The sequence below is a fragment of the Pan troglodytes genome, chromosome 1 (genome assembly GCF_028858775.2).
Source record: "Pan troglodytes isolate AG18354 chromosome 1, NHGRI_mPanTro3-v2.0_pri, whole genome shotgun sequence".
NCBI classification, from domain to species: Eukaryota; Metazoa; Chordata; class Mammalia; order Primates; family Hominidae; genus Pan; species Pan troglodytes.
The window spans coordinates 14538112-14561196 of record NC_072398.2 but is presented as its reverse complement, the minus strand read 5'-3'; the positions used below and the strand labels follow the sequence as shown (position 1 = coordinate 14561196).

At 41.1% G+C, this 23085-nt stretch overlaps 1 long non-coding RNA gene across 1 annotated transcript; it reads left to right on the top strand.

The window, feature by feature from the left end:
• The first annotated feature begins 788 nt into the window (after window positions 1–788).
• On the top strand, window positions 789–23085 carry LOC100608530 (uncharacterized). The gene is made up of 3 exons (XR_127015.5): window positions 789–12677; window positions 15882–19587; window positions 19923–23085. It is a non-coding gene; the product is annotated as an uncharacterized LOC100608530 (long non-coding RNA).

Below are 23085 nucleotides of genomic sequence, written 5' to 3'. Positions count from 1 at the left end.
ACTGAGACACCAAGACAATAAGGAATCTGTCTTAAAACAAAGAAAATGTGTGGTTAAACGACAGTTAGAATTCAGGTTTCCCAAACTGCAGTTCTTTCTTTAGCCCACTGGTGGGCTACCTCCTATTTATATTTTCTTCATAGGTTCTTTTTTGCATACATGTAAATATCTATGCAGGAGATCACTGAGGGACCATAGCTTCTCTTCATTCATCTGGCATGTGACCTGAGGCAGGTCAGCTGGACACCCTAGGCCAGTTTTTCTTGAGTGGAGGAGACGGTGCTGGCCTTGATGTCATTTCTGTTCTGACCTCTTGTGGTGGGTGGGGGTGATGGGAATACACAGGAATTTGACAAACCCAAGCCCAACATTCTTCTGACCCACATGGGATTACAAAACAATGCGGAAAAACTGCCAGTAAATGCCTGCCCATTGTTTGGGGCATTGTGCCATCCAAATAAAGTCAGGAGGTTAAATGGCTACCAGAGCATCACATCATCGAGAACATCGTGTCTGCTTGGTTTGGGCTCAATCCCAGGTTAGGAGAATCTAAACCACGGTCTATACTTAGTTTAAATTAGCCAGGGCAAAACATCTGTATCAGCATTAATATAAGCCCAACTTCAATGTCTCAGGGCTTATGGAAAATATTTGCATTTTTCTTTCCTCAAGAGACTGCCTTATTTCATATATGTATGTGTGTGTATGTGTTTATATATAATTTTATATGTATATGTGTGTATGTATATATACACGTATACACGTATATATACGTATATATACACGTATACACGTATATGTACACGTATACGTGTATACGTGTATATATACATATATACATATATGCATACATATATATATACGGGCAAAGACTTAATATACTATCCACAGGCTATTCAGATTGTTCAAGAGGCTCTCAGTTGAAGAAGCAAACAGACAAACAAAACGGTTTCATACACAGGCAGACATTTGGCTGAATAGGTCGGCAGGATATGGAAACTTGCTTTGAGGTGTTTTTGGCTTCTCACCTAGAATTCTACTACTTAATGGCTGTGTGGCTTCTTTGCAGGCTATATACTGAATTCATAAAGGATGTTATGAGAGTAAATTCAAAGAATTCTGATGTTTTGAAATTTGTTGTGACTTGGTTAACTATGGTGAAATGTTAACATTCGTGTTACATTATGGCTTTTGTTTATACGGGTCTGATTATGGGATAACAATGAAGTTTTAAAAAACTCTATGTTTTTCAAAAATTCTGTGTTTTTCTTATGTGAAGAATTTGTTTCAACTATTCTTCAAACACCAGAAAAGGAGCCACCGTATACTTTACTTTTCATATAAAGATTACTCAATATATTTTAAAATGGGTGTTCCAGAATTAGACTTCCAGATTCCTTGAATTGAGAGTGTGGAAAAGGATAGGCAGCTCCTGTAATAGGAGACATTCTTTTAAAAGCCTGGAATGCTGAAACGCTCTTAGACTGAAAACATGTCAGGACATGCCTTTTTGGGATACTGTCAAACGGTTTAGGCTCAGAATTCCACATTCCGTACTTTTGAAGTTGTTTTCTGTTGGCAAATGACCTCTTGATTATTTTCATGTGGTGAGTATTCAGGCCAACCTTTTTGGTTCCAAGTGATTTAAAAACACACACACACACACACATAAAAACAAACCACTCTGAAGTGTCCATATTTTAGCATGAAGTTAGGAATTATGCGAGTGCTGGGTGTATCACGGTCAATTCTGTGAGCCTCGTCACAGTTTATAGCCGAAGTCAGAGGCTTCAAAATCAGACACACATTGACCTGGAATGCTTTATTCTGCAGTGCTCATTCTTGATTCTCAGAATTATCGCTCCTGTGAAAAACTTGTCACCATTAGGGAGCTGTCATTTCCCTGGTAAAATTAAACAGCAATTTCATTCACCTTTGCTCCTTTTTGGATGAAGGCTGGCAATGGTTTAAGGAACAAATAAATGAATGAATAAATGAGTGGAGTTCCCTCCTCCTGACTCAGAAAGGTGCTATTTCCCCTCACGCAGGAGATACAACTTCCATGCAAGCCAGTTCTCCCACTACATAGAGCCCTTCTGTTTTTAGGAAGTTCTGATTCATGGATTGGAGAATTGAACTAAATTAGTATACTGTACAGCATGGGCCTGGTTAAATTAAACATAAATGCTCTGCCCCCTGCCACCCACCTCACTCTGACCACGGAGAGTTCATTTAACAGGCGCCACTGTCTGTGAGACCCAAACAAAGGTAGCTGACTTCAAACCCTGTCTACATTTGCCTTATTATAGACCATGTGTTAGTAGATGTTGTAATACTTTTTATGAACCAGTAGGATTCTCAGAATGCTTCAAAACAGGCATGATATTGGGTGATGATTTTTTTTTAAGTCTCATCTCGATTTAATTTTGTGAGAATTTTTTAAAATTGTCTGTTTTATTGAGAAATTGCTCAGAGATCATATACAATGAGAAACTCGGCTAGAAGAAGATAAACAAAACAAGTATAACAGAGACAACGTTCTTTTAAAACATTTCATTTTGCAGACCAATAATAAAACTTGTAAATCTTTTAAAAATACTTTTCTTATGGTGTATAAATTCTGATATTTTACCTGAAGCTAATAAAGCCACCATAGAGAAGAAAGTTAATTTTTTCTTCTTTAAGCTTTCCATAGGTAGTATAATTTAAATAATTCTGTGGTACAGTTTCAACACCTCAGATTGAGCACTTTTGTTTACGAAGTAAGAACAGTAATCCTCATGTAAAAAGGTGGTATTGCTACCCTAGACAGCAGATGGTGTTATTAAATACACAGGCAAAGTCTAAGGTCATAAGGAACTAACAATTAACCAGAAATACGATCTGTCACAGTCGTTTAATGGGTAAACTAACAGATATATACCACTTGTATTCTTCTGAGTGGTGGGAGGTAAATAGTCAAGCTTCAGAGCAGTTGCACAATCGTTTAGAAATATTGTAATTATATTCTTATTTAAGCATTTAGGGAAACCAACAAGCCAGACAGAAAGTGAAAATCAGTGTGATTTCCTCATAATACTGTGTCCTGTTAATCTGCTTTGAAAAATACTTTACAAATTCAGACAGCACAATTTCATAGCTATCCCTGAATCTAACTCGTCTCCCCAAACTAGGAATGTCAAAATTTTGAATTTTTTACTGCCAGTCTGAGTTGTTCTAAGATCTCTTTACATTATCATAGGTATAATTTTTGCCCCTGAAGTTTTCGTCGTGTGAAGGTAAAAAATTGGAGCATACACAACAGCAAATGGAAGCAGGGTGGCAGGAGACAGCTGGGAAACTGTAGTGGGGAGGAGAGGCAGTCAGCTGGTGGGGTGGACCGTAGGAAGAGAATGGTCTCACCGGTAAGGAATGGGTGGCACTATTAAAATCTGGATATGGGCTCAATTTCTATTGTAAATCAAATATAAATCTATCACTAAAATAGGAGCTGGATACACAGTGCCCAAGTCCTCGTGAGAGTTTCCCAAGAAGGGTTTACCATGGAGAACGTGTCATCAGTTCCTTTTCAGTTAGGGCTTTTGAGGATGAGGAACTGAATTCTAAATTCACCCAAAGGAAAAATGGCCAACAGGGCAGCAACTAAGCCTGGATCACAAAGAACAAACTGCTTGGTTAGAATTTGGAAGAGTGGCTGGGTGCAGTAGTAATATAATCCCAGCACTCTGGGAGGCTGAGGCGGGAGGATCACTGGAGGCCAGGAGTTTGAGACCGGCCTGGGCAACATAGCAAGACCCCCATCTCTACAAAAAAAATACAAAAATCAAGGCCAGGTAGAGTGGCTTACACCTGCAATCCCAGGACTTTGGGAGGCTGGGGTGTCTACCAAAAAATTAAAAATTAGCCAGGTGTGGTGGTAGTGCATACCTGTAGTCCCAGCTACTAAGCAGGCTGAGGCAGGTGGATTGCTTGAGCCCAGGAGGTTGATGCTACAGTGATCCATGAACCATGATCACGCCACTGCACTCCAGCCTGGGGAACAAAGCGAGACCCAGTCTCAAAAAAAAAAAAAAAAAAAAAAAAAAAAAAAGTTTGGAAGAGTGAACCTTGTCCCATAGGCAAATAACTACGAAGCATACCCAAGAGTCATGACTCTAGCCATTGTGTCAACCAATTGTAAAAACAGCATCTGGAAAAGCAAAAACATCCTCAGTGCCCCAGGTGAATAGAAGATGAACAATGAAAAGCAAGGTTCAGAGGTCACTGGCTGATCAGGGTAAAAAAGTGGGTAGATTCCAATCTTCAGACAAAAACTATTCTTAAAAGACAAAAAGTTATTCAGTTTCCTTGCTGTTGGATTTGGTGAGGATGTCTGAGTCCCAGAAAATGCATACTAATAAGGACTTTTTTCTTATACAGTTTCATGCATTTATATATGTTTATTTAAATTTCTCTAAATTTAATTTGAATAAGGCAGGCAACAGCATCTCAGGGCACAGACTCATAACTGGAGACCTTCATCCACAAGCTTAGCTAGCTAGATTTTCCGTGTGGCCAGGACGCCTGCTGAAACTTCCAGCAGTCCTCAGAAAAACTGATGAGATACCCTTGGGCTGAATGAGTAAGAACTTTCTGGAGAGTGGAAAACTGGTGAAAGTCCAGCTGGAAAAACATATGGCAGCAGAGGCGGAAAGAGTGCTTTATGACCGGGAGCTTTATAAAAAAAATGTCTGAAGGCTCAAGGCAGCCGTTACAACCTAAGATCCTACTAAGCATGATGGATGTTTTTACTTCTAGGATTGTCTCCAATTTACCTGGACCACAGCCAGCACCGTATCCTCAGGCACCCCATGGGACAGTACATACAGAAGAACAGCATCGCACCACATCCCATCACCAAGGCCAGGATTCTGTGCCTCCGCCCCCCTCCCCACCTCCTTGAAACGGGGGAAGTAGGGGGAAGAGTCAATTCTTCTTGGAGCACATGAGATGGTAGCTTGCTGTGTTGTCCTGAAAGAAAACAAAGTTTGTAAATCACTGTAGATAGTTTTTTTTTTTTTTTTGTAATAGATATGTCGGGAGGGAAAATGACTATGGTAAATTCCATTCTCAACCACACATTAACTCAGAGAATTCTTGAGCTACACAGTGACAGACTGAGCTCAAGGAGAAAGACAGGCATTCTGAGTTTCAGACTACGGAGCCATTTGGAGGTGACATGTACAGAACAATGCACAGCTTTGAGATTTTATATTGGTCCTTCCCTGCCCAATGTCATTTCCAAAGTAATAGAAAGGAATATTTTATTTTTTCATGTTAACTCTTCATTATAATCATCTCTTATTGCAATGACCATTTGTATCTGTTACTGAGAACAGGTATAACTAGCTTTAAGAACATCCTACATGGAATCATATATTCCTTAGAAAGAAATCAATTAAGAGGTGATTATTCACAATTACAAAAGGACCCTTTATAAAGTCTGTAATTTACCACAGGTTTAAAGAAAAGTACAGTTGACCTTTGAACAACACAGGTTTGAATGGCACAGGTACATGCATTGATTTTCTCTTGCTTCTGCCACCCCTAAGACAAAGAGACCAACCCCTGCTCTTCCTCCTCCTCCTCAGCCTACTTCACTTAAAGACAAAGAGAATGAAGACCTTTATGATGATCCACTTCCACTTAATCAATAGCAAATATATTTTCTTTTCTGTTTTTGAGACAGAGTCTCACTCTGTTGCCCAGGATGGCACAATCTCAGCTCACTGCAACCTCCACCTCCTGGGTTCAAGCAATTCTCCTGCCTCAGCCTCCCGAGTAGCTGGGATTATAGGCACCCGCCACCACGCCCGGCTAATTTTTGTATTTTTAGTAGAGACTGGGTTTCACCATGTTGGCCAGGCTGGTCTCGAACTCCTGACCTCAAGTGATCTGCCCGCCTGAGCCTCCCAAAATGCTGGGACTACAGGTCTGAGCCACTGTGCCCAGCCCCTCTTCTTTACAATTTTCTTAATAACATTTTCTTTTCTCTAGCTTCCTTTTTCTGTAAGAATACATTATATAATAAGACACATACAAAATCTGCATTCATGGACTCTTTATGTTATTTGTAAGACTTCTAGTCAACAGGTAGGCTATTAGTAGTTAAGTTTTTGGAGAGTCAAAGTTAAACTCAGATTTTTGAATTCACGGGGGTTGGCACCCTGACTTCCATGTTGTTCAAGGTCAAATGTACTTAAATAGTATTAGATTTTTTAAATGTAATCAACGTAGACTTGTTAAAGCTCCGCACAAGTTGCTTTGGAGAGGCAAGCATGTGGACCTCTTTTCATGGATGCCTCAGCGGTGGCATCTGTAATGTAGCCATTGCAGACACCACTGTTTTTCTTCAACAGAAAATACTGTCTCCCTTTCGGCTTCTCTGATGGATGTTTCACCACTATTTTACTTAAGCTGTGTTGACAGTAGAAGCAGCAATTACTGTAGTCACAAAAATCAGGGCCTACCTTTATTACCCGATCATTATGACAATTATCGCCCCCCCCCCACCCCGCCCCGTTTTCTCTTTGTCCGTGCACACACATTTCCAAGGCATGTATTTTCATTACCAGACAGAGAAGGGCCTACAGGTCAATTGCACACACTCCGTACTGATAAAGTAATGTCATTAACTTTTGATTTTTAAAAAAAAGCAAATGACAGTCCTCTATTCCTGGATTGTGTTTTTCGTCTTAGGTACTCAAGTAAAAACCAAGATGGTGTCTCTCTCTCTCTCTCTCTCTCCCTCTCTCTCTCTCTCTCTCTCTCTCTATATATATATATATGCACACACACACACACACACACACATTTAATTTTAATAAGGTCAGGCAGTATGTGTTTTGTTTGGAATGCACTTTGCACCCATGAGCGAAAGCCAGCGATGTGAATCTAAAACTACCTGGGCCTAATGAGGAAAGGCTTTGAAACCCGGGCATTTTCTAAATGTTCAGGGACAGAAAACAAAGTCACCTCTTCTTAACAAAAACTATTCTCTTTAGGGGGCTCCAGGGCTGTTGAGATCGATTTGGGCCAGGGACTGGCCAGATGTTTGTTCTTTTGAATGGTGTCCCCACTTCCCCTTTCTGGGGACCTCAGTGGACTTCTTTTGCATTTCCTGGCTCTGTTTCACACAATGCTTAGAGCTTCAAATCCCACTTCTCTGCAGTTACTCCAAGGTTTAAGCTGTGGGAAAGTCACTCAGGCTATGTGGCGGGTGCCAGCTTTGCTTCTGCTGCTGTACTGCTGTGTCAACACACCACTTCTCTGTGCCTCTGTAAATTGATATAACAACGGCAACCACAAAACCGACTGCCAAGTCAGTATGTGATTTACAAATATGTCCAGAGACCATTCAGTATCAGTATCAGCCAGCAGATAAAGCACGGGGCTTAGAGTCAGAGAGCCTGGGGTCTTATTCCAGCTCTACCACTTTTATCAGTTGTGTGATCCTAGGCAAGTGACTTAAACCTTCTGTGTCTCAATTTCCCTATCTGTGAAAAATGGGTCTAAAGTTAGTACTTACTGCAGAGGTTGATGGGGGGATTAAATGATGTGCAAAATGCCTGGAACAGTGCATGGTCCATGGCAAGCCCTGGATTCACATTGGCTTTTATGTTACGTTAGTTCCAGACTTTGCTAAATCAGGCACTTCTAAAACCAGCCAGTTCTGCTGCTGCTGCTCATGGCCAGGCTTCAGGATCCTTGGGAACAACCTCTGCTATTTAGCAGTCCTCCACGTCCACCACTCCATGGAAGTAGCTGTCATCAGAGCTGCCAATGACTTCCCTGTGACCATCTCCAAGAGGTTCTTAGCGCTCTAATCCTTTCTGAGTCATCTGCCACTTTGGATATCACTCCTTGGCATCTTTTTCTCACTTTGACTCTTAAAGAAATATCCTGTACTTACTGAACTTCTTTCCCTATGTTTTTATTTTATGTGTTTGCTCTCTGCCTCCCCACATCCCCAACTCCCTACTCCACACTGGAAGTGTCAGTACTTGGCACATCGTAGATGCTCAATAAATGTTTGTGAACTGATTTGAACTGTGTTGTTGAAGTAGTTCCTCAACTCTGTCCCTTTGTATCATTTTCTTGATATTTGAGCCCTTGCTGCTCTGCCTGGAATCTCTGCTATCATGAAGCAAACCCTTCAACATCTTCTCACTTATAGTTCATCTTTTTCTCTTTTTGAGCCTTGAAATTCATTTTATTTTATTTTGTATATTTTTTGAGACAGGATCCCACTCTGTTGCCCAGGCTGGAGTGCAGTGGTGCAATCATGGCTCCCTGCAGCTTCGACCTCCCAGGCTCAGGTGATCCTCCTGCCTCAGCCTCCCCGAGTAGCTGGGACTACAGGTGTGCACCAACACACCTAGCTGATTTTATGTATGTTTTGTAGAGACAGGAGTTTGTCATGTTGCCCAGGCTGGTCTTGAACTCCTGGGCTCAAGCGATCCACCCACCTCAGCCTTCCAAAGTTTTGGGATTATAGGCATGAGCCAACACATCCAGCCTGAAATTCTTTGTAATTAAATTAACCTGTCCCAAGTTTCCAATTTTGGGAGGGAGGTATATTTTTAAGGTCTAAATTTCATTTTATTCAGGAAACAGGAATTAAGCCCCACCACACATCAAAACTACATACTATTATCCTAAAAATAACTCCTCTTGAGGCATGTAAGATGCATGTTAACAAGGGAATCATATTCTCTGAGTGGCAGAACCCAACATTTTAATATGCATTTTATGGGTGTGATGGCACATGCGTGTAGTCCCAGCTACTCAGGAGGCCGAGGTAGGAGGATCACTTGAGCCCAAGAGTTCCAGGCTGCCGTGAACTATGATGGCACCTCTGCACTCTAGCCTGGGCAACAGAGCAAGATGCTGTCTCTTAAAAAATAAAAAATAAAATTGATTTCTTTTCTTTTTTTTCTTTTTTGAGATGGAGTCTCGCTCTTTCGCCCAGGCTGGAGTGCAATGGTACAATCTTGGCTCACTGCAACCTCCGCCTCCCAAGTTCAAGCAATTCTCCTGCCTCAGCCTCCTGAGTAGCTGGGATTACAGGCATGTGTCACCATGCCTGGCTAATTTTTATATTTTTAGTAGAGACGAGGTTTCACCCTGTTGGTCAGGCTGGTCTTGAACTCCTGATGTTGTGATCCACCTGCCTCAGCCTCCCAAAGTGCTGGGATTACAGGCATGAGCCATCGCGCCCCACCCAAAATTGATTTCTTAAAGACAGTGAAGTATGATAACTGTTGGTTTGATCTTGCCCTGAAGCCGAATAAAGGTTTGACCTATGAGAATCAAGGACAATTAAAATATTAGCTTATAGCATAAAAAGAGAAGCAGACTTCCCCTTACATGCACACACATACACACACTCTCTTTCTGAAGTCAACTATACATAATTTTTAAGACATTACACATTGGATTGTTCCCACTATCACGCGATCTTGTAATGATCAGGACTGTCTTCTTTGTTACATGTAGTAGGGACCAAGATACTTTTAGGGCCTCATGAAAATGTTTGATTTTAATTTATTTTAAAATCAGGGCCAGGTGCAGTGGCACACACCTGTAATCCCAGCACTTTGGGAGGCCAAGGTGGGAGGATTGCTTGAGTCCAGGAGTTCAAGACCAGTTTGTGCAACGTGGCAAAACTGCATCTCTACAAAAAAAAAAAAAAAAAAAAAAAAAAAAAAAATTGCGTAGTGGTGCATGCCTGTAGTCCCAACTACTTGGGAGGCTGAGGTGGGAGGATCACTTGAGCCTGGGAAGCGGAGGTCGCAGTTAGTCAAGATAGCTCCACTGCCCTCCAGCCTGGGTGACAGAGTGAGACCCTGTCTCAAAAAAACAAATAAATAAAATCAGAACGAAAAAATATAATAATCACAAGTACATAAGAACAAATTCATATACTTTTTAATTTTATTTTTAATGAAGAAAGGAGCCCACAAAGACAAAAATACCCTCAGCATTTCCAGGCACCACAAGAGTCACAATGAGGCCCTAGTAAGGACACCAATTCAGTTGAAGTTCATGTATTCATACTGAGTACTCCTGGAAATTTTCATATTTTAAATTTATATATTGCGCAAGACTTAGTCTTTGATTTTCTAGTTTTTTCTATTTATACTAACACCTCAGAGACCTAATACATTTCATGGCCTTTGTTTACTGTCTCTATCGTAATGACTTCCAAGTCCCTCTCTTCTCTATTCTTGTGTTGGAGTTCTAATTTTGTACTTCTAAGTGCCTGTTGGGTATTTCCACCTATGTATCTCATCGCTGGCTCAGCCGACAAACACATCACTGAGCTCACCATCTTCCCCTGTTCTTCGGTTTTCTCTCTTCAATTTTCCTGTCTATTAGAGTTCCTGCTAACTCTGTAGTCATTAATGAACCAACCACAAGCTTGTCTCCTTCTTCATCCCCTTATCTGAGGACCTGATTGAGCCTCTGGTCCCATGCCCACTGCCATCCCTATTGAAGTCTCACTGCCAGTCCCTCAGCCAAGCATCCTTACTTCTCATCGAGTTCCACATGCAGACTCCTGACTGACTTCTCTGCATTCCAGCTTCCTTGTGCGATACATTCCTGACCCTCCCCCAATTGATCTTTGTACTGCTTTCATCATTTTCCTCCTCTGCTCCATAATTCCTCCACACTTCAACCCAAACTCCTCACCCAGTTTAGAAAGCTCTGCTCACGTGGTTCCTCCCACTGTGGCCAATGCATCTCCCAACACATTAACACCCACCAGAGGTGATGATTAAGGAGTCCCTTCACTCACGAACTAGACTTGCTGTCTTAGTCTTTTGTTTCTGCTCTTTCATTCATTCATTTACTCCATTTTTGGGGTAACTACTCTGTCCCAGGCACAGACACCTTAAATGTTCCTCTATTACCTATTCCAACCCTGTACAGCTTTCAAAGCTCAGGTCAACTTCCAATCCATGAAGCCCAGGTCTCCCTTCTATCACAAGTCTTTTTCCTCTGAACTCCTGGGAAGCTTAGAGACATTGTCAAACATTTAGGACTTAAACATGTGACGTGAGATTTCCTGACTGTGTCACGCATGCTCTCCAGTCTGACTTGTTTGAGTTTCTGCAAAGATCTTTACAGAAGATCTATCTTCTTACCACTCAGCTGCAGCTGGCATCAAGCCCTGGCTGGACTAGTCATGCTAACCCCTTGGTTATTAATCATCGCCATGATTTTTCATGTGTTTACTATAGTATGATCCAGGCATTGACTATACTAGGCACTTTATGAGGTTGTTATTATCCTCCGTTTTTTACAGATGAGGAAAGTGAGGCTCAGAGGGGTTAAGTGACTTCTCCAGTTTTACATAGTTTGGAAGTGGCTGACTGAGAATTTGAATATAGGTCCTACATAATTCAAATATTGTGCTCTTGACCACTTAACTAAATTAACTCTACTCTCTGATTGATTCATATATGTTGAAATCTACTCATTCTCCTCCTAGTGTCATTATGTTTGTTTTTTCTCTCCTTTATATTTTTGAGGCCTGCTGCTCTATCCTTTCCAGGATCTACACTTATGCTGGACCCACTAAGCTGTCCTAGAACATCATAGTAAATGTTCACCAGATATTAATTATTTGAGTGAGAATGGTTGTGAGCATTGGGTACTCCCCCAGCCAGTACCCTTCTCTCTTGCAGTAGTATATTTTGTAGATTAAATAAAACTCAAGATAAAAAAAAAAATTAATAAATGACCAATGGAAACAGAAATTTGGAACATAAAAGTATTATTTCAAAATGAACACATTATATGTAAAAGCTCACAACCAGGAATTTCTTCAGTTGGGTTTGCAGCAATGTTATGTCACTAATACTATCTCTCTATATGGCCAAACCTGTAAAGCCTTAATATCTGATTATGGAGCACATCTAGACTGTTAAAAAGCTTTCTATAATATTAATAAAATCAAATAATAAATAAAAATTAAATTGACTAATCATAGCAATTTCATTTTGAGAATGTTTTGTAGGCTGAAGGCAAATCCTTGAGATATTTTTGCAGAAGCGTCATTGCAAAACAGAATCTGCAGTAGAACTATGTCATCTTCTGGTTCTAAGCGTGCCCTCTCATTGCTGGCAGATGGCAAATATTTATTTGCTTGCTAGCTCTTTAGTGGAACTGGTCTTCTGTTTCCAATGTTGCCTCCTGTGACACAAACTGCCACCTATCTCCCAAGGTTCTTTCTTTGTAACAGAACCCTAGTTTTTGGCTGGACTCATTTCCCCAGTGGTAGAGGCTGCTGGCTGGTCATGTCATGAGCCCAGGTCTTCTTCTTGGGCACAACCAGATGCCATTTCTCAGCCTCCCTTGCAGTTATATGCAGCTGTGTGTTTGAGTTCTGGCCATTAGTGAGTGGAAGTGATGTGTCCCTTCTACTCACACTTCTGTAGTCCTGGCCTACAGAAACTCACGATGGTTCTCTATACTCTTTATCTTTCCACAGCTTAATGCAGATAAGTAACAAGATCTTGGAAGACAAGTGTTGAAGGTGAAAGAGGCACAAGATAGAAGAAACCTGGGTCCTTAGATCCTTGCTTGGAGGAAAACCACCTGCCAATCCAGAACATCATTTTGGACTTCATGTGAGTGAGAAGTAATCCTGTATCATGTTTGAGCCATTAAGCATATTTTGGTTGCTTGTTCTGATAGCTGTAAGTATCTTACTGACGTAGACATCATAAGTGAGAGACCATGTTTCCTCACCTCCCCTGCTAAGTGTAACCATGTAACTAAATTCTGGCCAATGAGATGTAAGCAGAAGTGTTTTGTGTGACTTTGAAACAGGATGCTTCAAGGAAGCTGATTTGGATGGGATGGGAAAACTTCTGTTGTCTTTTTTTCCCTTTCTTTTATAGTTCAGAACTCAGACAAAATGTCAGGAATTGCTCTGGCCATCTTGCACTTCTGTGAATGGAAACCATTTTCTAAGACAATAGGGTAGGGTGATAGAGAAGACTAGGTTTCTGATGGATGTGGAGCTGTTGGGCCCATCTGGGACCCTTAACCCCATCCACAGTGCTTTTATATTGGAGGAATCTCTTGTTTAAGCCTCTATTTTATTTCTCATAGAGACACACATTCTTTCTATAGGAGCAAAAGTGACCATTTTAAGATTTGAATCAAGTTATGCCACTTCTTGGCTATGAATCCCTTCATGACTTCCAGTTTACCTTAGAATTGAATTTATATTTCTACCATGGTTTATGAAGCCCTGCTTGATTTGTCTCCTGCCTACCCCAATGACCCCACCCCAATTACACTGGCCTGCCTTCTGTTCTGCTGTAGTGGCTGATCATTCACCTCCATGAGGCCCTACTGAAGATGTTACCTTTTCGGGGAGGTTCTCTGACCTCCCACCTACAATGGGCTCTCCCAGCTTTCGTCTGTCTCACCACCGTGTTTACTTCCTACATGGCTCTGATCACAGTCTTTAATCATCTGGTTGATGTATTTATTCATTTGTTTGTCACTATCTCCCCAACTAAAATGTAAGCTCCGTGAGGCAAAGATGGTCTCCAGTACCACACAGTGCCTGCTGCATAGGAAGCACTCATTACATTGTGAAAAATACAGCAAACATGTATGTACATTTGAATATATATAAACACTAGATGTATGTGCATGTGTACACATATATAGTTGACCTGTGACTAGTGCAGGAGTTGGGGGCGCTGACCCTCCATGCAGTCGAAAATCTGACTTTTAATATAACTTGGTTTTTGGATTTATAGTGTGTGGATTTCTTTTTAAAAACCTGGCCCTGATTATAAAGACAGAAAAAGTGGAATTAAATTTAGCCATTATTAAGAATCCAACAAATCAAATATAAGTCACAGTGAATACTAAAATTTTGAGGTGAAAAAGAAAATTAGAACTGGAGATAGACATTATAGTGCCGTCCCAGAAAATGGCAGTATCTAGCCCATGAGAGAGTTTCTTTCATATTTTTTTCATTACATGTACTAAACATAGTGATTGCTTTTTATCTTTTTAAAAAAATCTAGGCCAGGCGCGGTGGCTCACGCCTGTAATCCCAGCACTTTGGGAGGCCAAGGTAGGCAGATCACAAGGTCATGAGATCGAGACCATCCTGGCTAACATGGTGAAACCCCATCTCTACTAAAAATACAAAAAATTAGCCGGGCATGACGGCAGGCACCTGTAGTTCCAGCTACTCAGGAGGTTGAGGCAGCACAATGGCGTGAACCCGGGAGGTGGAACTTGCAGTGAGCCAAGATCACGCCACTGCACTCCAGCCTAGACAATAGAACAAGACTCTGTCTCAAAAAAAGAGAGAGAAAAAATATCTAAATGATTATTTGCTCTCTGTTCAAAAATCACTCAGCCAAATAGAATTTCCTGCTGAAGGAAATTATGACATAAAAATTTTAAAATTACTCCACCACTTTTTTTTGTATCTGTGTCAGTTTGTTACCTTTATTCCTGAAAGAAGGACTCAAGACTCATGTAATACTCTAAAATAGATATTAACAGGAAATGTTCCTAGACAATGTGGGTTTGCAAGAGAAACAAAGAATTTATTGTTGACTTGATTACTAGCTCAAAGTAATCACAAATTCCATGAAAGACACTGCAAGTTGGCCTCTTTTAAAACTACTTTCAAAAGCGGAGGTTGATTTGTATTTCTTAATCAGCATCTCAGAACAATGTACATTCTTTTTGTATAGTGTCATGGGCATCCGGGACTTTGGCTTGATCAACATCCACTTCCTCCTGTGATACCAAGACCCTAGTTTTCTTTCAAAGAACCACCCCTCCCTGACTCTCAGTCTTTGTTTTCTGGTGGGGTTGACTCTTACCCCTAACCCCAGGGGTGGGGCATGTGGTCCAAGTCTGGCCAATGAGAATTTTAACCATGCTGGTGATTCAAGAATGAGTATATGTTACATGCTGAGCTTATCAGAACCAACATTGTCAGCCACAGGGGTTATGCTAGAAGTATTGGAAAGGATAAATTCTCTTCTGGGGTGGTTAAACCTATAGAAAACTAGCCTGGAGCTTCTGGTGGACATCTTGTCAAAAAAATAGTGATTGCCTGCTTGAGAATGAAATCAAGAGAGAAGAAGGCAAAGCTAAAGCCTGGAGAATATTCCTGAAGACATTTTTCAAGGATCTGGAACCACCCTTGAACTTTTTTTTTTCTTTTTTTTAGAGACAGGGTCTTGTTCTGTTGCCTAAGCTAGAGTGCATTGGTGCAATCATGGCCCACTGCAGCCTCAACTCCTAGGCTCAAATGATTCTCCTGCCTCAGCCTCCCAAGTAGCTGGGACTACAGGCATGTGCCACTGTGCCCAGTGATTTTTTTTTTTTTTTTTTTTTTTTTTTTTTTGTAGAGATGAGGTCATGTTATGTTGCCCAGGCTGGTCTTGAACTCCTGGCTTCAAGTGATCTTCCCACCTTGGTCTCCCAAAGTAACTGAATTACATGCATGAGCCACTGTGTTTAGCCTGAGCATTTTCAGGTACATAAACAAATATATTGCCCTTATTTAAGTTTCATTTCTCTCACTTGAAACTAAGAATCTTGACTATACACTTAATTGGTTACTAAATGAATTAGGATATAAAGATTTTTTTAAATTAGTTCACTACAAAATTTTCTATAATTGGAAGAAAGATGGCCATTCCTCCCCAAAGGAGCTCTTACAACTTGAATTCTTTCATCAGAAAATGCAGTTTCCTTTTGCCTATACACAATCTAAAGATTTTTTAGTATACTTCTTTAGTTGCCTAAATGTTCTTTATATGTTTGTCTTGTCCTTGCAGTTCATATTAGATATTATGCTACCAATGAGCAGGGACTATGATGAATGTGTCTTTAGAACACCCAATGAAGTGCCACTTGCCACAAGAAGCTAAGTCACAATCTGATGGCCAGAAAAGGCAATCATTCTTCCTACAGTTTTGTGCATAAACCTTCCTGCCTGTCTGCTGGGGACCACCTATGGGGAAAGGAAAACTTCTCTCTCATGGCTCTCCTTTCCCAGGAAAACTTTAGCTCCTGTTGAGACCAACACCTTCCCTGGACAATGCAGAGTGAAGGGATTAGGCCTATCACAATTTTCCATTCATGATGTTGGGTCAAGCAAGGCATCACACAGAATGAATAGAAACAGAAACAGCCCCACATGTGAAGTAGGAGCCATGCTGGAATGAACAAGGGCCGCGGTATGGGTGAGTTACACGGTACAGAGCACAGGGGCTGACTGCTTTGTGCTCTTCCAGGTGGGATCATTACTTGCCAGCCTTCCAGCTGATGCCAGTGGCAACAGCACGACAGGCTGAACTGGATTCTTTATGACTATGTATTCATTAGGGGGAAAAAGCACTTCCAATGCAAATGATTGAAATGGAAACAAGATGTGCACTCTGCTGCCTAAATGAAAGCTCTACCAGGTAGGCCATTCAAACTCAATTAAGAGTAGCAAAACAGGATCTATCAGGACAGTGGCTGTAACCCCTGTCACAGAGAATGGACAGTGAGCGGTCCAAATGGATTGGGGGGCATGAATGGCACCTGACTTACAGCAGGAGCTCAGCACATTTACTCTCTTTGCCACTTCACTGGAACAAGGAGAAAAAGACATTAGGATGAAGGATAATGTGTGATACACACATAAAGATGAAAGCGAGAGGGACACATGCAATGTCACTTACTGGAAGGACCACTTTAGGCTGCTCTGTCCTCTCTCCCCTGAAAACATGTTCCACATTGTTTTAACCATCTGTGGCCCACTCTGGAGCTCAAGGAACCCTGGCCTTTCTGCTTTATTGTGAGCACAGCCATATGAAACTGTAATCTGGCAGCTGAAGGGGAAAGTACTTTTACTGTCTCTGCTGAGAAAGGGTTTGGATGAATCGAATCCCCTGTTATGCATGGAATTGTACCCTCTAGAAAGCTCTGTTGATGACCCAACCCACGGTACCTGTGAATGTGACCTTATTTGAAAATATGGTCTTATAAATGTAATCAAGCAAAGATGAGGTGATGACTGAATTAGTGTGGGCCTCCGCCAACATGACTGGTGTCCTTATGAGAAGCAAGGAAGAGACATAAGGAGAACATGGTGTGACAATTGAGACAGAGATTGGAGTGATGCATCTACAAGCCAAGAAATGTCAAGGGCCGTGAGCCACACCAGAAGCTAAGAGAAAGGCATGGGACTGACCCTCCCCTAGAGCCATCAGAAAGAGCCTGACCCTGGCGGCACCTTGCTTTTGGACTTCTAGACTCCAGAATTATGAGAATAAATTTGTGTTGCTTTAAGCCACTCAGTTTGTGGTAATTTGTTATGACAGTTCTAAGAAACTAATCCACCCTGCTAAAGAGTAAATGTCTGATGCAAAACTCACTACATGGATGAAAAGGCTGAGATATTCCGAAGAGTCATAATGAACTGTGCCGTCATCTACAAAGGAAGTGCAGCACTGCAACAACTCAAGATAGATCCTGGAGACATGGTGGGACAGATGTGCCTACCAGACTAGGAGCACTTTCAGGACAGCGTCATGCCTTGTTCTCCTCCACATCCCTCCCTCTGTGCCTGAAAACCAGAAATGCTCAATTAAATGTTGAAAATGTCAATAAATTCATAGGAAAACGATCTCAGATAAGTCAATAACGTTATTTTATTTTATTTTTTTTTTGAAACAGAGTCTTGCTTTGTCACCCAGGCTGGAGTGTAGTGGCACGATCTCAGCTCACTGCAACCTCTGCCTCCCAGGTTCAAGCGATTCTCCTGCCTCGGCCCCCTGAGTAGCTAGGATTATAGGCATGCACCACCACGTCCAGCTAATTTTTGTATTTTTAGTGGAGACGGAGTTTCACCATGTTGGTCAGGCTGGTCTCGAACTCCTGACCTCGTGATCCACCCACCTCGGCTTCCCAAATTGCTGGGATTACAGGTGTGAGCCACCGCACCCAGCCATGATTAACCTTATTTTATGATGTCATGTAAGTCCTTACCATCACCTTCCATGAAGACGTAACTGACAAAGACATCTGATTTGATGCTTTCATTGGAGAAACCCACCCTTGGCCATTGAAGAGCACAACTTTGGGTTTCTTTGAGATTTAATCTGGTCCTTGGATTCCCAAATGGCAGACGTGACCAGTAACAGCTTTTTACAAATCTTCAAATCCCACTGACACTGGGATTCTGCCCCTCAGATGCGGCTGTGGTTTTTTCACTGGCAGGGCAGGATATGTTACTCTCCATTTAACATCGGCCCACCCAAAGTGTTAGTTAGCCTGCTGGTTCATACATGAATCCATCTGAAATGCCTCCGAGTCTCCAGGTGAAGGGTGCTGCCATCAGCAGCAGCCAATAAATGAAATAATACCAAATATAAAATCAGCCACATTGGTCTCCTGGAGGTAAATAGAGCACAGGGGCGTTTCATTTACTGAAAGGCCAGAATTGCGATACCTGTAAATGTTGAATGTGAATGTGTTTTATAAAGTGTAAAGGGCTGTAAAGAAGTCAGTTATTATGTTTATTATTGCTCCTGCTCTGTACACTTGATCAAATGACAAACCCAAAGGCTCACCTCTCTGGGCTCCGGTTTCCTTACTCAAATGAGGGAATTATGTTTAATATCCCAAGCTCCCAACTAAATCTTTTTTTTTTCCCTTTGACTCTGTGAATCTATCAGCAGGAACTTCCATCCAAATTCCTGAAATGTGGGAATATATTTGATGACGCTGTTTACATATAATATTAAATTATTTTGCATAAATTTTTCAGAATATGTTTTGTATAACATAGAAGATGAAGGGGGAAAAAGTAAAATAAGATGGGAAAGTAGGCCATAAGGAAGGATAAGGAGAAACGCTTAAGAAAATCCACCTATTATAATAATTAAAATTCAGCTTACCTGGAAAGGGGAGGAGAGCATTTATGATTAACATGAATATAGTCTGTGCTCATTGCAAAGTAAATTTTCAGAAAAAAAGGGCAAAATCTGATTATTTTAATCATCAGATTAAATGCAATTAGAAATCCCAACTACCTTTTAAAGTAAACAGCAAACTTAGTATTTTACTACATAAAAGAAACAATTGAAATAATCCTAACTTCAGATTATCGTTGCTTATAACAGAACACTATATTTGAAAATGATCCTCATTGAGTTTTTTGGATTCAGCAACTTTTTCTGTGGCTAAAAATGTCCCTTGAGTTTCTGAAATCTGCTAGAATGCTGGGAAGAGCTGTGCAGAAATACCTCCAAAGGGTCAGAAAGTAATTTAGGATTTTTAATTCAATGGAATCAATCTTTCTTGTGTATGTTTACTTACTTTTTTAGACAATAGGCCAATGATTGTAGGGTTTGTTCTAGCCTTGAAACCAACTCTCTGCAGAGCAATTCCTGTTTCCACAAAGGGTGCATCAGGATGCATGGGACCCCCGGATCACAGGCCCCACGTGTGAACGAAGCAACACAGACCATGGATAACAGAGACCTCTCTAGGGTGAGTTCTCTTGAGATGCAGGGCACGATCAACAGGACGAACAAGCCTAAAGATGACAAATGGGTATACTGGCCTGGGCTGGACGAAAGGAGGCAATAGGGCTAAAAACACAGAACCAAACCTGTCATTTCTCTCCACAACTTCCTTTTGATCTCAAATATCATGTGTTCTCACTTATAAGTGGGAGCTAAACAATGGGTACACTTGGGCATGAAGATGGAAATCATAGACACTGTGGATTCCAAAGTAGGGGAGAATGGGAGAGGGGCAAGGGTTCAAAAATTACCTGTTAGGTACTATGTTCACTATCTTTTTTTTTTTTTTTCTTTTTTGAGATGGAGTCTCGCTTTGTCGCCCAGCCTGGAGTGCAATGGCGCGATCCCGGCTCACTGCAACCTCTGCCCACCAGATTCAAGTGATTCTCCTGCCTCAGCCTCCTCAGTAGCTGGGACTACAGGCATGCGCCACCACGCCTGGCTAATTTTTGTATTTTTAGTAGAGACAGGGTTTCGCCATGTTGGGCAGGCTGATCTCAAACTCCTGACCTCAAGTGATCCGCCCACCTCGGCCTCCCAAAGTGCTGGGATTACACATGAGAGCCACCGCACCTGGCCTATGTTCACTATCTGGGTAACAAGTATACTAGAAGCCCAATCCCACTGTTATGCAATATACCCATGCCTATGTACGTGTACCCCCTGAAAACATGCATATGTACCCCCAAATCTAAAATAAAATAAAATAGAGATGCAGAAAAGAATAATTTAAAAAATATTTTGAGAAATGTATAACAAGAGCTGTAAAAGTGTTTATATTCCCTTGTCCTAGTAATTCTGCTTGTGGATATTTATCTTAACAAAATCATCAGAAATGTGTAGAATGATTTATGGATAAGCATGTTCACTGAAGCATTCCTTAGACTATAGGAAAATTTGGGGAAAAAACCCAATATACAAAAATGAGGAAACACTTAAATTAATCATAGTCCATTCAGATGATGGAATGCTGTGTAGATATGTAAAAATCATATTTTCAGAGATGGCTGTTGATCAATGAAAATGCCCAATCTATAACATTCCATGAAAAAGACAGATATACAGCCATATATTCCATACAATTATAATTTTAAATATGTATGAATGTGTGTGTATATATAATATATGTGAAAAAATTGGAAAGAAATACACTAAAATGTTAACTCATTATCTCTAAGTGGCAGGATTATGAGATTACAGGTGATTGTTTCTGGTTCTTTGTATTTTTTAGTATTTTTTTTTATTTTTTTGAGATGGATTCTCACTCTGTTGCCCAGGCTGGAGTGCAGTGGCATGATCTCAGCTCACTGCAACCTCTGCCTCCCAGGTTCAAGCGATTCTCCTGCCTCTACCTCCCGAGTAGCTGGGACTACAGGTGCGCACCACCGTGCCCAGATAATTTTTGTATTTTTAGTGGAGATGGGGTTTCATCATGTTGGCCAGGATGGTCTCGATCTCTTGACCTCATGATCCACCCTGCTTGGCCTCCCAAACTGTTGGGATTACAGGCGTGAGCCACTGCGCCTGGCCTATATTTTAGTGTTCTAAGATTTTTCTACAATGACTCTGTATTGCTTTTAATGTCAAAAATCTCAATAATTTTGAAGGTTATGGTATTTATATACTTTTTAAAAAAATGACGAATGTTCTCCCTAAATCAGAAATGTGGACACCGTGTTTTGGCTTTAATGTAGTGAGGTGGAGTATTATGATTAAATACTGTGTTTTCAAGCATTAATGACTCAAAGAGCAGGTACTTACAGAGCACCTATTATTGCCATCAACCAGTGTTATTGAGCACTTACTCAATAAGTGTTGGCCTCTGACTTTACGCCTAAGAGTCAGGAGACCACAAAAAAGCAACAATGTCAGGTCTGCAAGGTGAAGGCAAGAAGCTCATGTTCTAGGTACTTGTGACTGTCCTGTAATGCTAAAGAATGAACCATTACCAAAGATTTGGCAAACTCGCCCAAGCTTACTCCTAAGGAGTCTAACCTTTGCCCAAGTATCTAGGACTCAGGCCCACCTGCTTAGCCTGGTCTCACTGAAGTGTGGAGGCAAAGCATTTGCAGCTTCATCATCTTCCATTTTGTCTCATAAGGAAATTGTGTTAGTCCAAGAGGCTTGGTGTGTTACATGGTTGTACAGCTTAGTGCTTTCTTAGCATTCTGTTTAAGTGCTGACAACTTGATATTTTCATCAATGGTTGCTATATTTCTCCAATGTTAGGTTGACAGGCTAATAATTTCAGAAGTCAATTTCTCCCTCTCTCTCTCTTCTCCCAGTTTACATATTTCTATTTTCCAATTCCTTTATCTGCATTTTGTAAATACCTCAAAATAGTGGAAGGCAAGGCCTCTAGGATCACTTGGCCCAATCCCCATATAATTGGATCCTTAGGGCTTGCTATATCTTTAAAGAAATTGAGGTCACCTTTTGTCACCAAGAATTAAGCACCTGTTGTGTGACTGATGGAGATCTGTACACAGAGCACATTGCCCAGGGCAGGGGTGATTTGGTTACAGGCAGCCTCTCAATGTATGATAAAAGTTGGGATCAGGTTGTAAACATTTTGCTCACTGTAGCAGAAAGCTCTCTGTGAACGGAGAACTGTCTAAACAGGGTGGTTGGCCACAGAAGCTGCCCAGGGATGCACCTCCTTTCCACATTAGCCCATGGCCTTTCCAGCCCTGAAATCTGAGTTGCATGTGAGTCACTTAGACAGGCCATCTGTCAATTATTAAGCGACATCAGTGGGCCCAGCAATTCCATTCTGCGTAGTGCAAAGGTCCTCCACACATTCCAGGTCTATACCATCAAAGTGGCTATTTTTCTCAACCTATCCCTGCCCTTTAAGAAAATGGGGGTCATTTATTTCCAGGGATCACTATTTACACCCCATTGGCAGGTAGTGGAGCCCAGTGGTTAATAAACAACCTTGTTTTAAATCCCATCTCTGTTGTTTGCAAGCTGTGTGTCTTTCAGAAACTTTACTTAAATTTCTTGAGCATCAGTTTCCTCACAAGGGTGTGGTCAAGTGATAATCAAGTATTTGTACTTTAACCCTGTACCTGGCTGATAGCAAGCCCTCAGAGAAGAATTAACTTAGAGTTTTTATACATTCCCTCCAGTACAATGTTCCTAACATACAAGGGGCATATGTGTGTATTATGAGTGGGAAGAAGGAAGGAAGGCTGCAATTGATAAGGCTTGCATTCAACATTGCTGTAGTCAAACTCTCTTTCCTTAAGAAGATCTGGATGTGCCAACATTTCTTATATATCATATGTGGAGGTGACTTAGGTTTTTCTTTCAATACTTCATCATTTGAAAGAGCATTTGGTGATAATGAGCAGGTTCTGAAGTCTGTGAACTAAACTAAAAGTAAAAATAAATGGGACGGTGAAATTTTGTTTGTGCCTTAAGGGAACTCCCTTTTACCCTTCCACTATGTTGATGATGT